Raw genomic sequence first — 5,878 nt, forward strand, 5'->3', positions numbered from 1 at the left:
AATGCAAGTTTAGCTTCAGCGCCTTTTCAAATCCCATTCTAGCGGTACCTAGTCTGAATGCTGGTTTTTGTAATGCCAGGGATGAAGTTTCATCATATAACATAATGAAATAAGCTTCTAGCGCTCTTGTCAATTTTGAATGATTCTCGTCTCAACTTTTTGGGCACTGACTGATGTGTATACTGCCCACGCTCACTCTCGGCATTTATTTTTGTAATTTGCAAAATTGAAAACTTGGTTACCATCCTATACTGATGTGTCGAATCTTGATTTGTCAAGTCTCATCGTTGTATCATGGTATACTTTTTGGTTCGATCTTTTTAGGAAGAGTAAAAGATTGAGCTGAATAATTGACTGATGTGTATACTACCCACGCTCTCACTCTCGGCAATTTTTTTTTGTAATTTGCAAAATTAAAAACTTGGTTACCATCCTATACTGCTGTGCCGAATCTTGATTTGTCAAGTCTCATCATTGTATCATGATATATTTTTTGGCTCGATCTTTTTAGGAAGAGTAAAAGATTAAGCTGAATAATTTACGGTAATGCCAAAAAAAGAAAGATTTGTAGTGAAGTCCATAATGTAAATTATAAAAGAACAAAGAAAATGACTGCATTTCGTGTATGCCAAGCCCGTAATAAAAAGTAAAATCAACAACAGAATGTAAAAAAGAAGCGACCACGCTGGGACTCGAACCCAGAATCTCCCGCTCCGGAGGCGAGCGCCTTATCCATTAGGCCACGCGGTCAACTTGTTAACGACCGACTAGAAGTGTATGTGACACAACTAGACAGTAGACTCTGTTCGTCCAAGGAGAAACCAAATAACACCGGTGCTCCAAAGTAATTATGGCGTCTTCTAATATGAGAATAGGGTGTCTTAATTTGTTATTTATTGTAGAAAACTATGTTGTTCTTTATTTTTTATGTTTTATGACAAAGTCTTCAAGAGATTAGTTGATTGGGTTTGGACCAAATTGTCACATTGTGTGCAAGTTTTGGAGTGATGGGGTCCACTTCTGCAAGTTTCTAGACTAAAACATCACGGGATGGACAAGTTTTTGGGTCTATGGTGCTTTTACCTTTTAGTCTAGCTCCTCATTTACTCCTTCTGTCTGATGAAGAGTGTACGATTTGGCTTTAAAATTTATTCATAAAAGTGTGTACATCTATCTTTTAAATGCACATTAAAGTAGAAAAAGCGTTTCTCTCCCATCACACGGTAATCAAGACCAACAACATATTACGCATGATCTCCTTAATTTTTACATGCACTTAGGTCATTGGAGGTTGGGTAATTAAAGAGAAGAGATGATGGCTTGCACCTTTCGAATGCATTTTTTACTTCATTTCATAATTTGTCCTAAAAATTTTATATGTACACTTTTCATCGGATGGAGGGAGTACATGACAAAAGTGTTTATTTTCCGTTATTAACAGGATCGCGTACCTTCTCTATCAGGGGAAGGCACGGTTCAGATGGTTTTTATAGGCAACGCAGGTTAGAGGGACGGCGGGGAGTAAAGTGTGGGCCGCAGGTTAGAAGGTTGCTCGTCCTTGATATCGAACGGGCCAAACAGCACGAAGTCGATTACCGCATCCACGCTGGCCCATCTGTGGCCCTCACGAAACCTCAAGGCCGCAACCTAAACAAAAACAAAAAAAAACGGACCCGGCAAACGTGGCGGCGAAAGCGATTCCGAACCACGCCACCGCCCGTCCACCCGCGTCCATCCATCGGGAGCACGACTGCACGAGGCCGGCACGGACGCGATCTAGTACCCATCCATCCCTCGCTCCCTCCCCCGCCGCCCGCCGCACGCACTCCCCCTATCTCCGGCCCCCACGTGCCGCCGACCGGCGCGCGGCGCACCACGCGGCGCTCGTGCCCCTCGTCCCGTTTCGCTGTCCGCCGCGCGCCCACGCCGAGGCCGACACACCACGTGCGGCGGCGGGGAGGCGACGCGTGCCGAGCCGAGCGGCGTTTACTTTTCCTTTCCCTTCCTTTCCCCCGGTTTTCCTGGTCGATTCACCGGCACGGCGGCCCGTTGATGCACGACCGACCAGACCCGGTCGCGGGTAGGTAGTGCAGGTGCACCGTACCGCACGCCCGCAGCTCCGTCCGTCCGTCCACGCCGCGACCGGGGAGAGAGCCCAGCTCACTGGACGGCCGGCGACCGTCGGCCCTGAGCGTGACCGCTGGCGTCGCGTGCCATGCGTGACGCAACCGGCGCGGACGCCGGCACGCCACCGCTGGCGTCCCTTGGGGCGGGGAGGACGCACGCGTCGCGTCCTTTTTCTCGCCGCGCGTTTCGCTTCCGTTCCGCGTGAAGCAACGTACTACGCCCAGGCCCAGTGGGGCGGCGGATTAGTATAAGCGGTTAGACTGACTAGAACTGGATAGAGGATGGATCATGGGTCACGATGAGTGGGGGTCGGCCGGGCACGCACCATGCACGCCGAGCTGCCCTGCGCGTCGACAGAACGACCCTCTTGACGATTTTTGGCCAAGCGCGACGGTTACCACCGGCCGGTGTCAAGTGTCAACTTATCACTAGTACTTCTGTACACCAGCAGCAGTACTTCACAGGCCGGCGACTGATTACGGGGTACAGTTGTTCAGATAATGCAGTATTTTATCGACGGTTTTCTTTCTTGTGGGCGCTAGCGTACGGGCGCACTCAACCGCGACCGTGATGAGCAGCGCGCCCGATTAATGCGAGAGGAAGTACAGTGCAGTACAAACACCATGTGCGTGCGGGCTTCGGTTCCCTGGGATCCAATGCACAACGTGCATCCTCATGTGAGAGCCACCGGATGCCTCACGCCGGGGAGTGAGTGAGCTCCTGACTGCGAGTCTCGCCCCCCTCTAAAAAGTGCCATCACACGCCACCAATTCGTTTAATACTACCACCGATTCTCTCTCCATGTTTAAGAACAAAAGAAAAGGATAGCCAACACGCTTGACTCTGAAGATACTCGTTTTCTTTGTATTTGCACGCAATAATGCCAAGACTTGCTTGAGAAATCGGAACTGATTTTAATCATAAACAAGAATCGGAAGACTCGTTCGTTAAAACAAGTGAGTTCATTCAGCAGTGGAATTGTTTTAAAAGTGCCATGCACGGGAACCGGAAAGAAAGAAACAAACAAGCGAGCCCAGCGGCAGATCGGCGGGATGAGATCGCGCCGCGTCGTATTACCCGGCGCGGCGAGCACGCAGCGAAAACGACGCGGCGCGCTGGCAGATACGGCCGCTGCAGCTACCGCAAAGAGGAGGACGGGCACGGAAAGAGACGGGACGGGAGAGAGAGAGAGGAGGAAAAGAAGGTGTGTGCTTTGTCCAAATCGAGAAGGAAACGCATAGCCGTTTCGTTTGCCTGTGCTCTCAGCCCTTTCGGCCTTTTTCCCACCCTGCCTGCTCTCGCTCGCGGATAAACACGGCGCGCACCCACCTACTGGCACGGCGTCAGCGAGCCCGGATCCGGAAGGGGAAAGGCCATCGTCACGTCACGGCGTCGCCGCCCCAAGCAAAATCCGCGGCGCGTGGCACCGGCTTTTGACTGCTCGCACGCACCAACGCACGCGGTTTTGCTTCGGTGCTCCGTCGTCCAAAACGAAGCGGGCGAGATATAGGGTGGCTCGTGCGGCGCAGATGCTGTCCTACTGCTACTTCTTTTTGAAAAAGAATGCTATCCTCGTTTTATAGTATACAAAAAGAGGAGGATGTTATCCTACTCGCAAGTTTCCGCTGCGAGACATACGCGACTCCCACTCGTAAACCGAACTGCTCGATCTAATCAAGCTTCTTCGAAACCAACCAGCTTTGGCTTTGGCTTTGGCTAAGCACGTGCATGCTGTAAACATATCAAAATTCACTCTTTAAGAGCAACTTCAATGGGGCGACTCATATCGTCCGCCCGCCTTCGTTTGGGTCGGCGCGAACAAAAGTGGCGGCCCAACGCGTCGACCCAAACTTAAATCGTGTCCGTCCGGCGTCCGCATCGACCCATTTTCGGCCCAAAATTGCGCCTGGAATGCGTCGGCACAAACGCGAAACGGACGCGCCGCGCGTCTCCTCGCCGTCCGTCGCGTCCCCACCTGGCGGCCACCCAACCGCCACGGTCAACACAATTTATGACGACCGCCCACCTTGGGCTCACGCGTCAGCGACGGCGGTCGTCCTTTTTTAAGCCGGGCGTGCGGCGGGGCCGTCCTCATCCACTTACCACTCGCCCCACGTCCCCATCTGGCCACCCCTGCCCCCACGCCGGCGACAACACTAGCCACCACCAGCATGAGTTTCTTCTCCGGCATCGGCAGCAACCGCAAGGGCAAAGCCCCCGCCCGCCATTCCCCCTTCCTCCCCGCCCTCCCTGCGCCGGTGCGCGCTCCCCGGCAGAGGCAGCGCATCAACGTGCCGTTGCACCAGGCCGAGTGGCACTGGCACCACCGCGTGCCTCTGCCGTACCTGAACGTGACGTTGCCGCATGACTGGCATTTGGATCCGGAGAGGATCCCAGTGCCGGCAGCGCCACGGACGCCGAGGGCCCATGCAGAGGAGGTGCGGCGCCGGCGGGCGTTGCTGACGTCGGAGCAGAGCGCCGACCCGCACTTCGCCGCCGACTCGCCCAACTAGGCTCGATGGTTCGCCTTCGAGCACGAGGCGACGCGGCGTCCGCGGCGTCGACCACAGCCTGCCGCCGCTCGCGCTCGTCGTCCGCGACGAGGACCAGGAGGCCGAGGCCGCCTACCAGGCGGCCATCAAGGAGGGCGAGGAGGAGGAGCGGTGGAGGGAGGCGGACGAGGCGACTTTCGAGGCTGCCATGGCGGAGGCCATGGCCCTCTTCGCGGCGGGCGACTGCGTCGTGCCGCCGGTGGCCCCGCCGTCCCTGCCCAAAGCCGAGTCGGAGGAGCCGGCCTACCGCGAGCGCTATTCCTAGACCGAAGTAGTGCGCGAGTGGGTCAGCGCTCCGCCTATCTGGCTCGGGGCGACGGAGAAGCAGGAGGCGGCCTACCTCGACCATTGGCGTCGCGTTCGACTGGCCGAGGAGCGCCGGGAGGGCGAGCGTCTGCAGATGCTCGAGCGCCAGGCCCAGGCAGCGGTGGCAAAGCCCGACATCGCCGCCGTCTGGAACACGGCGTTCTCCTGGGCCGGCGCTGCGCCGACGTTGATCGACCTCACCGGTCCCGACGCAGACGCCACCGTCGCCGAGGATGCCTAGGGCAGCGCGTCATCTTGTTTTTAGTGTTTTTATTAATGTAATGTGGACTTTCACTGGCCTTCGTTTTTCAACAAAGGGTGAATTTTATTAACTCAAATAAAGCATTAAGAGGATACAAACATAATGAGTACACACCCGGCCTCTGCATAGCTAGGATGCACACAGCCAACACCAACGCACGCACACAAAAACACCAACAAATAGCAAAGTCATATACTGTTGGGTTTCGTAGTAATTTTAAAAAAATTCCTACGCACACGCAAGATCATGGTGATGCATAGCAACGAGAGGGGAGAGTATGATTTACGTACCCTTGTAGATCGACAACGGAAGCGTTTGGTTGATGTAGTTGTACGTCTCCACGGCCCGACCGATCAAGCACCGAAACTACGGCACCTCCGAGTTCTAGCACACGTTCAGCTCAATGACGATCCCCGGACTCCGATCCAGCAAAGTGTCGGGGAAGAGTTCCGTCAGCATGACGGCGTGGTGACGATCTTGATGTACTACCGTCGCAGGGCTTCGCCTAAGCACCGCTACAATATTATCAAGGACTATGATGGAAGGGGGCACCGCACACGGCTAAGAATATGATCACGTGGATCAACTTGTGTCTCTAGGGGTGCCCCGTGCCTCCGTATATAAAGGCTCA

General features: G+C 54.5%; 1 non-coding gene across 1 annotated transcript; it reads right to left on the reverse strand.

Annotated features, from left to right (window-relative positions):
• Nucleotides 1–677: 677 nt before the first annotated feature.
• Nucleotides 678–750, reverse strand: TRNAR-CCG (transfer RNA arginine (anticodon CCG)). Its single transcript has one exon. It is a non-coding gene; the product is annotated as a tRNA-Arg (tRNA).
• Between the last annotated feature and the right edge of the window lie 5,128 nt (nucleotides 751–5,878).

This window comes from Triticum aestivum, chromosome 3A (genome assembly GCF_018294505.1).
Source record: "Triticum aestivum cultivar Chinese Spring chromosome 3A, IWGSC CS RefSeq v2.1, whole genome shotgun sequence".
Lineage (NCBI taxonomy): Eukaryota > Viridiplantae > Streptophyta > Magnoliopsida > Poales > Poaceae > Triticum > Triticum aestivum.